This window comes from Mixophyes fleayi, chromosome 1, assembly GCF_038048845.1.
Source record: "Mixophyes fleayi isolate aMixFle1 chromosome 1, aMixFle1.hap1, whole genome shotgun sequence".
In the NCBI taxonomy this organism is placed as follows: domain Eukaryota; kingdom Metazoa; phylum Chordata; class Amphibia; order Anura; family Limnodynastidae; genus Mixophyes; species Mixophyes fleayi.
In genome coordinates, this window is record NC_134402.1 from 101,375,010 (window position 1) to 101,385,539 (window position 10,530).

Sequence of the window (10,530 nt, forward strand, 5' to 3'; positions counted from 1 at the left end):
AATACCCAAAAATAAGTTCTTGTAAGAGCTAGTACCAAAGTTTATGATCAATAGTGACACTTTGTGGTAGTTTGTCCTGAACAGCGATTCTCTAAATAAACTCAGGAGACAGCTTCCCCCAGACCTTAGCACAGGTTTGTATATTAACGTGAATCACTCACCATACATCCGATATTCCGGAACCAAATAACAATCCTGTTACACAAATAGTTTGAATAATAGCGCTGTAAAGCAGGGCTGTGATAAATATATCTCTCACAATCACAGGACTTTATGCATCTCTCCTTTTGGTAGTGTGCCATGATCTTTACACATATCATAATGTTGTTGAGACACCTGATGATGACTGGCATTTTTTTAAAAAATAAATAAATGATTAAATAAAAAAATGGTGTGCCTCCCCCCTCCCTCTATAAGTGATATAGGCACCAGTCTTCATAGCTGGGTCTGGCTGGCACTCCTGTGGGCATTGTGAGGATGGTGCAACAGCATAGGGTCCCCCCACAAAAGTCCACAACCAGCACCAGGCTATGACAGATTTGGGTGGTCACACTATAGTACGGAAATACACAGAGTGGAGTCCCACTGTCATAATGTGACACAGCCTCAGCATATACAGTAGGGACTGAATTCCCTTAGGGGAATAAGACTGGCAAAAAAAAATGCATGCTCCTTTACAGTAATTTCTGAATGCACTAGGGCTCTTCCCAAGACCTGTGCCTGGTGAGTGTTGTGGTAATAAAGAGTTAAACGGTAGAAATCAGCATTTTTGTTGATGGCACTACTAATCCCAGCACGTCCTTGCAGACATAAACTGACTGGGTATGCTGGGCTTGAAGAACTACAAGCACCAGCATGCTCTGGCATTGTAGTGTCACATAGAAAAATACTGTAAAACAAAACTTCTGTCTTCATGCTTGTAATTAGTGAGGCACAGGGCCATCTTTTCCATTGGGCACGATGGGCAGGTGCCCGGGGGCCCCATAGGTATGGCTCTTAATTAGAATAAATAATCCTGCAAAAGAAAAAACCTGCAAAAAAACCCTTCAAGGGTCACTGAGCAAGTACATCTATCTATCTCTATATATCTATATCTGTATCTCTATCTCTATATATCTATATCTGTATCTCTATACATCTATATCTATTTTTCTCTCTCTCTCTCTATCTATCTATATATATATATATATATATATATTATAAACAAATAAAAGATATATCTGGCGCTGATCACCACAGCGTAACTACTTCAAAATAGTAAGATGGAAAATGTATGAATATACAATATATAACACTTGAGTCCCGTATCCACATTACATAAAAAAATCACTTGACTCTTGTAAAAGTGGCAGCCTCGATAGCCTGACGCCAGATGGTTAGTCCGGACGGAATGGATTGCTGCAACAGAAAAACAAGCAGGGCGCCTCTCAGTGATATATCAAATATACAACGTGGAATAGAGCAATAACATGCGTACCGTGAGGTAAAAAATGATGGGTCTTTTAGGAGATAGTGGAGTGGTCTTTGCTGTACTTGTAGTCCTCCAGATCTCCACCGATCAGTACCGAAATGCAGAAAAAGCAACCATAGTATAACTCTATAGTATTTTAGTGAGGGCAATATCACCAAAATCCTATGGGGTGTGTGGGATTGGTATCCCAAGATTATCAATTAGATGACACCCATATAAGTGCAACAAAAAATATCTAAATCTGCGTACCAGATGTCATGGAGTATCCCACTTCTGGAGAATATTAAAACATGTGCAACACCAATGACTTCACAGTCACAACCTCATCCAGATGGCGAAAATGCATAAGAGTGAAAAAAGGAAGATATTTTGGTATGCATTTAAAAATTTATATATATATATATTTATATATATATATATATATATATATATATACATGTAGGGGCCCCGGTGCACTGCTTTGCCCGGGGGCCCATAATGTAGTTAAGATGGCCCTGGTGAGGCATAAGCACAAACAAACATGTGCTCCTGGCAGAACTGCAATGCATATGACATTAATTAAATAGAGTGCTTTTGCTTGATTGGTCAGAGCATGAGAAAACAGCTTTGATTGGTTAGTAGCAGTTAGAGCCTGTGAGGAGAATAACTGCTATAATCCACATTGTTACAATGTAGTGCATTGATAGTACGTGCTGTCTGTTCACCTCTGCCTCAGCCCAGGCTATGGGTGCTGGTGCTTAGATCACTGTGGGTGGGAAAAAAATCTTTATTAAAACTTTTTTATACCGCCAAGGTCCAAGCTGATGATGATCATCACGATCATTGCACCAGTGATGGAGCCCCCAGAACAGATGCACTTCCTAACAGATATATCCATGATTGATACTACTATGATAATAGTAATACTGTACTGTAGTACTCTATACACTATAGGATCTACTTCATAATGAAGGAAAACACTATCTACATTGAAAACAGGTACTTTTGCCGGACATACATCAAGGGGTCATTAGCGCGCGAGGTGATCTTTATCGCCAGCAAAAAACCCATATGATTTACCAGAAATAGGGTTTTTAGCCCTTTAATAACATTCCCCAAGTCTCACCATTCTGCTCTCTGTTCCGCATCCCAGCTTATTTTTTTTTAAAAAAAAGGGATGTTAGGAGAAGGAAACGGGTACCAGCTTTTGTCAGTGCTCACGTCTTTGTTTATTAACCTGGAAAATGTGTAAACATTTTATAAAATAGGGAATCTTAGCGCTCTGTTTAATCCCAATGACCTAAATTTTTCCTAAATGCCCATTCCCCTCCTCTAACGCTTTATTCTGTCCTTCCTTCAACATATGTCTCATGTGAGTCCCCAGTGACCTCAGCATTGCAGTGCAGTCAGACAGCAGCACACAGGCCTGCAGGGTATACATCACTAAATCCCATCTGCTCACTCTTCCCATTTCCAAAAAGCCTCTTTAGTGTGTTCAAACATTTATAGTACGTCTTCTCAGAGGCATGCACAATATGTTGACAGGGGGATTAGCCAAAATATTAATATTCTATTTATATAGATACTCTGTGATTTCTGAATACAGAATATACAGTATATGACATTTCTATCTACGTCTTAGCAATGGAAAAGTCTACAGATCATCGTGCCCTACATACAGGAGACAGCATTTATGCAGTGTGAGAAATGGCTGTTCTGTAGCAGTTCTTCATATTATTATTCCTGGTGTAGAGGGAGGGTCCCTGATACCTGCAATCCTCTCTGTACTCTGTCTAAGCTTATATAACCGTTAAAAACACCTTAACAATGTTAATATATATTGGGGATAGATTGTAAACTTGTTGGCAGGTCCCTATTACCTCTATGTCCATTTGTTAATATACATGTAATACTGTGTTTGTTCCCAATTGAGAGTATGCGCTGCAGAGTATGCTGGAGCTATATAAATAAATGGTCAAAATTAAGTTAATAACCTAACATATTTTTACAGGGCGATAATGGTGGCCTTGGGCACTGCAATCATTGGACACAGCCTGTTAGTACCAGTCCAAGGGCCCCTGAAGAGGCCAGAGCTGATGCATTTTGTTTCAGTCCCTCTAATGTAAGCACAGTGTTCAAAGTGAATGTTATGTACACTGAATGTAAAAGTGACTGGTATTACTAGGACTTCCAAAGTTGTGGGGACAGCCAAATGCGTGTAGTGGAAGTTCTGGCCAGATCTTCACTGCCACTAATACTATTAGAACCAAATAAACGGAATCTAATGGCAGCTTAAATATAAGCCTCTATTTGATCCAAGTAACTGGATCAAATAGTGTAAATATGAGAACCATTAGTGAAATAAATAAATAGAAAATATTTTTTTTCAACAACTAAATTAAAATAAAAATGTTAGTAAATAAAGTTGTAACTAGTACATTTGAGAAAAACGTATCTTCCTTCCTTAACCCTCTCCCCATCATACATAAAGCACATCATGTATTGTGTTTGAAATAGAGCCGGCCATTGCCCTCTGGGTGCCTGTAGTGCCAGGTGTGGCGCCCATCCAACTTCTTACTTTGTGTGGAGTGGGGGGAGAAGCAGCATGTTCTCCTCTTGGAAGTGTGGTGCCATGCTGTGACATCATAGTGACCATAGGTCTCTCTCAGGTTGTGTGTGTGTGTTAGGGAATTTAGACTGTAAGCTCCAATGGGGCAGGGAAGGATGTGAATGAGTTCTCTGTACAGCGCTGTGGAATTAGTGACGCTATATAAGTAGAAGATGATGATGCCACACTTCCAGTCTTATACCAACATGCAGGAGCAGCAGTCGAAAGCTTCACATGTAAGTAGATGCCAGCTGTTGTCCCTCTTACTGACCGTGGCATAGAGAGAGGAAGCCGCATTGACAATAAATTCACTGATGGTGCCTGGGTCTGCCTAATGATAGAACCAGCCCTGGTGGAGGAACTAAAACTAAAATATATACCTTATACAGTATACTACAAATGTGTTTGCATCACATGAATCAAATTAATTTGCTGTGGTGCTCATCTACAGCTCAAACTGCTTTGGGTTGCTCCAATAGAAAGTGCAAAAAGAGGTTCACAGTTTTATTAGCTATACAACTCAGGCTTAGCTGATGGAATATATTTCATACTTGCCTACTTTTGGCAAGTCCTATCTGGGAGAGGGGTCTAGAGGGCAAGAGGGGGTGGGCGCGACCAAACGCGTCATTTGGCCCCGCCCCCGCAACAAAGATGCCATTTTGTTGCGGGGCAGGGCCAAAATGACGCAAATTGCGTCATTTTAGCCCCACAATTGCAGGATGCGGGAGACTTGCCAGCTCTCCCGGGAGTCCGTGAGACCGACCCGAATTTCGGGAGTCTCCTGGACATTCCGGGAGGGTTGGCAAGTATAATATATTTCCAGTGATTAAGGACCACTGTTGTGGCTATAATGAATTCAACAATGAACTTGAAGGATATCTTAATGGTTATGATGCATATATTATTACACTTTATATTACATATTATACTTTTATTGCAGAAAGTGGTACAAATTCCTGGGTAAATTAGTTGAGTACCAAGGGACAGGTGTAGAATATTAATGGGAATATACCTTTTTCACAAATGTAGTGAAACCTCCTCATATAATAATAGTGTTATTCAACATATCTGCCAAAGGTCCATGGAGTTGGGGCTGTCCTGTTTAAATTGGGACAGCTGGGGGGCATGTACTAACATTACAGAAACAAAGGCTAGTAGGGGCATATATTTAATTACAGATCTCTAATAAGCAACCAGATGTTTTTTTTTTATTAATTATCATTTACAAAATGTAAAGTCTGTGGACCCACTGTACTTCTTTATTTGTTGCATGTCAAGGCACACGTCCACTTCCTGGTCTTTGGAAGCACCTCCATAAAAGCAATCTGTGCGCAGTTTTGCAGCTTGATGGAAACTCATGAAATGGGCAGGGTGGAAGCAGTAAAAACATCACATCAAATCCAACCTACCACCGCTTCAGGAACACCACTTATTCATTTAAAATGTTCAGTTCTTCTTATTACAATGATGAAAATTAACCTAGACATGCATAGACACTAGTCTTGCCTGCAGTAGTACAAATTGAAGGTGCAAAGTGTGACCCATTGTAAGGCTGGGTACTCGCTACCAGAAAATTCTAATGATGCGATAGCTGAGCGATGTTACCAAGAACAGGAAAAAGAAAAGTCTCGATGAGCATGCGAATTCATGTGTACACACTGTAAACGATTACCTGCAGATCTATGCTCTTCATCTGTCATAACCATCTTATAGAGGGTAAATGTATCAAGCTGAGAGTTTTCCGGCGGGTTTGAAAAACCAATCAGATTCTATCTATCATTTATTTAGTACTTTCTACAAAATGATAGCTAGAATCTGATTGGTTGCTATAGGCAACATCTCCACTTTTCAAACCCACCGGAAAGCTCTCAGCTTGATACATTTGCCCCCATGGTCTCCTCTCTGCCTCTCCTCTCTCTCCTCTCAGTGACAGCACTCTGTCACAAAGCGTAAAGAGGAAGTCAAAGTCAAGGGTAGGCTTGAAGCTCCTGAGCAATCCCCCTGCCGAAATCAACATTATTTTAGCTAAATGTAAAAAAGGTTCCCTATATGTGAGCTGCGGGCAGAAATCAGGGGCAGAAACAGATTGCACAGAGTGGGTTTTAACTGCTCCGCCTCCACACAGAATTTAGCCAGCAAAAACACAGCCCATTTTTTTAAACTGCTCATATATTTCACCCTTATTCTCGGAATGCAGTTGTCCCCAACACTTTGTTTCAAGCTTGTACCGGTTGGATCTATATCAATTAAAGGAAGGGGTGTGCATATACCAGGCATAGCCATGTCTTGCATTCCAAATTGGAACCACATTGCTGCATTCCTTCCCTGCCAAGACAGAATAGGAGACTGGGAAAGTTAATGTTGATGGAGGGGTGCCTACACCTGGGGCTATAGCTGGCTAGCGTAGCGTTACCTGAACAACTGTTGGAGCTATCATCATCATCAGTTATTTATATAGCGCCACTTATTCTGCAGCATTGTACAGAGAACTCATTCACATCAGTCCCTGTCCCATTGGAGCTTACAGTCTAAATGCAACAGGTTGCTGTCAGAGCAGCGGACATAATGTTTCCTGGAGTGCAGGGACTGTGCGGCACTTGCACCCCTTCACATATTCCACCCGGCCACACTACAGTCTTCCATTCACTGTGCCCAATTCTGCAGAGTGCATACACACTGCAGAATTGCAACAACATCTTTCCATTGTTGAATGAGAGTTTTAGTTCAGTTTAAAAATCTCGTTCAACGATACAAAGTGCTTTGGAACAATAATCAGTCCTCGTAGAAGGGTACACACTACTGTGATATCACAGTAGTGTGTACTGTGATATCAGTACACACTACTGTGATATCACAGTAGTGTGTACTGATATCACAGTACACACTACTGTGATATCAGTCGTTTATCAGCTGATTGGCCTGCTGAAATACTGTAGTCTACTCAGTCTAAGTACAGGGACAAGATCTGCTCATTAGGACCTTAGGGTCAGCAGACAATTTAAGTCCTTTTGCTGTGCTCTATACCACAAAGCAGAAAATGTCCCTGTAAATGGGCCCTCCCCACTCTTATTTCATTTAAATAATCCTGTTCAGGCAAATTAAATCTCGTTCCTACATTCCCATGCAGAAGTAATGTTGATCTGATCGCCTCCTCCCAATAGCAGTGCAAACATTTATAACCTACAGCTGCCACCTTCATGGCCCACAAGTCTATGCACTATCCCATAAAACCATTGATTGTAAAAAGTAGGTGTGTGACAACACAAAATAGCATTTATGATGCTGTTTTATATGTATGTGGTTTGTAAGTTACCCTTATTGTGCACTAAACAGATAAAAGCTAATTACTGAATGGCTGCTGTGGATTTAGTGCAGCGCTACATCTTTGACAAATGTTAGTAAAGAATTCTCTCTGAAATATTTTATATTTTATATAGCACTTAACCTATCTGCATAGACCCTTCTCTATAACATATTTGCTTTATAAAATATGTCTCTAGTATACATAGAGTCATATTTACGGTTGGAGCAGCCCTACATTCACCCTAAATAAGTAATTGTGCAAATACACCTGCTCACTATTTTTGGCGGGCAGTGGGAAGGGGGAGGGGGATATGTAGTTCATAAATATCAAGGGGTATATTGACTAATCTGCGGGTTTGAAAAAGTAGAGATGTTGTCTACAAAATGACAGCTAGAATCTGATTGGTTGCTATAGACAACATCTCCACTTTTTCAAAACCACAGTTTAGTAAATATACCCCAAGTATCCAAAAAGAAACAAAACTAAATAAGTATAAAGAATGCTATGCTGCTCGCATAACAGTGGAGATGACACTTCTTATTCAGTCAGTGAGACCATTCTCTGTGGTTCCAGCTAACCAGTGAGAGAATCCCCTTCTATCTCTAAGCAGTCTTCCCTATCTGTACTATGGGACTCTCCTGAGCTCTTGTCTGGCAAAACCCAGCACTCTGGGAACACACTCTTTTCCAACTTATCCCAGGCCTGGGTCTGTAGCATCTTTTTCTCTGTAGCACAGGACCCTCATGTATCTAGCAGAATCCAGTTCTCCTGGGACAGACCTCTTGTCCGTCTTCACCTTTTGTCCAGGTTCCCTGCTTTTTGTAGTGAATACCACAGCTCTCCCACTGAGCTGTCTCCTGAGCACCCTTCTCCCTGTCGCTGGGGGGGAGGTCACATGTTTTTTCAATGCCAAGGATTCCAAATTAGGCATCAACAGGTTGCAAACTAGCACCACCAAGTCCAATGGTGGGCAACATGCAGACTGTCCGAGCCTTCACCAGAGGCTCAGCAGTCAGCTGTTCCCAATCTTATTCTCTGTTTTGTTGAAGCAGAGAATAAGACAGTCTGGGGGATGGCCGCCTTCTAGGTAACGTGACTTCCTCTGTACAACACAGGTAGGTCCCACTGCAACCAGAGGAGGAGGGATTGCAGTGTCTCTCCTTCCTCTGTGGAGAGTCCTGGGCTGGCACACACAAGAGACACAAGGAGGAGGAGCAGTAGGAGAGAGTGCAGTGTGCTCTCTATCATTCCTCTGTGTGGCCCTGCTGATGTCAGAGGGTCACTAACCTAGCTCTAACCACTACAGCAGATTATCAGATATACAACACACATTATTAATTGTATTAAATGATATATAATGCTATGCAATTGATGGAAATGAATAATGTAGCACTTGAGCATAAAGTTAAATGGTTTATTATTATTCTACAAAATATACAAATGGAGCACATGACAAGTAGAACATATTGTATTTTATTTTCATTGCTCTTCATTATAAAAAAGAGATTAAACATGTATTATTTGGCACTCACTGTCAGCAGATATACTAACAGGTTTACTAGAATAGAAGGGATTTATGTAATGCTTCCAAATAAGACTTTAGGTGGGAGACTGAAGCATGTATGTTCATCCTGCATGAGGTTACATCTACATTTACACATCTAGAAAACTACTTTGTACAGTATAGAAAACAACACTATGTGTAGCACAATACACTAATACAATGAAACTTTGAAACACCCCCTGTCAGTCTGACTAGATGCTTCAAGTGAATATGCATTGTCCTGCGGTATAGCAAACCCTGAAGGGTATACAAGGCAATTCAATCAAACAAGTCTAGACTTCAAAGCTAAAACCCATATATAGTGTAATTTAAACTGTATGCAAAGAACCAGTAAGAGGAATTATATACATGTGTTACAAGGTCATATCCTAGAATAAATTCACCTTGGAAACTGAACTTGGTTATTTACAACAGAACATCACAATAAAATAACCATCAATATGAGTTGTTCATTCAGTTCTCACTGGCCTTGTAGGAAGCTGTAACTCATATAAAAGACATACATCCATTTTTACAGCATTTTTTCTATAAAGGATTGACAATAGACCCATATATTACATTTATAGTACAGCTTGCAAATACAGTGATTTAAACCTTAACAGAGCCACAAATCGTATAAAGAATAGATGAAGCGTTGCTATGTTCACCATTGAATGATCAGAAAAATAAGGATAAATCCAGTACTTACGTTTAAAAGGGACTGGGATCCAGTGGCTGCTGATGGAAGAGAAGAGAGAGGTGATTTAGGTTCCGTCGCTGGCACAGTGAATGGAAGACTGCAGTGTGGTTACTGATCACTGTCTCTATGCGATGCCCTGAATGCTGCCTGCATCCACTGCATCTGTCAGATGTGACCTCTGCGCTGCCTCAGGGCTCCTCACACACATATGATGTGCAGCTATGTGCCTCACCACCTCCTGGTAGCTAACCGTGACATCAGGCAGAACAATAATGATGCATATTTATCAAAGCTTCCCAGCTGCAGGCTACAGAAAGCAGCTTCATCAAAGAAAAAGATTAACAATATCACATTGCATAGAGTGTGGGGAATTTGCCATTTGCCTTGTTCTGCGCTTACTTTTGCAGCTGTTTTATGTGTGTATTAACCCACAGGAGGACCTCATGGACCATAAAATGGAATGGTTCTGAGAGTTAATTGTTTTTAAATAAGATGCAGAGGCTTATATAATGAATGCATTTAAAAGTAATTATTATTTTGTTATCAAAACTGTATGCATTGCTGTAATTCTATGTACTGGAAGCATCTTGCAACTTTGGTACCAGCACTGTAACAGCACATTGTTGTTTTCATTAAGTATCAATCAAGATTCTTTTTATCACAGTAGTTGAGTTATCCTAAACATATGGCTTTATGAGCATGAATATATAGAGATTGACCCTATACTGAAGCATGTATGGATGAATATGAGTCTAATGCCCCATAATAATCCTATTGATATCAATAGGATCATTCAAGAGAGAGAGAGAATACAAGTGATTGTTCTTTAAGTTACACTTTATAAATGTGTTGCCTTCAGCAAAATCTCTGTCACAAAATATTTTGTATAACCAGAAAAAAGAAAAAAAAAAATCTAACCATCTCC

At 40.3% G+C, this 10,530-nt stretch overlaps 1 protein-coding gene across 2 annotated transcripts in view; it reads right to left on the minus strand.

The window, feature by feature from the left end:
- TRIM2 (tripartite motif containing 2) overlaps nt 1-9,823 on the minus strand; it is a 107,784-nt gene extending 97,961 nt beyond the window's left edge. Inside the window, exon 1 of one of the 2 annotated variants that reach the window (XM_075198592.1) lies at nt 9,615-9,823. The gene's annotated coding sequence lies outside the window, so the exon portion shown is untranslated. Of the gene's footprint in view, nt 1-9,610 lie in introns of both variants that reach the window. The other variant, XM_075198618.1, reaches the window with a different exon arrangement.
- Nucleotides 9,824-10,530: the final 707 nt, after the last annotated feature.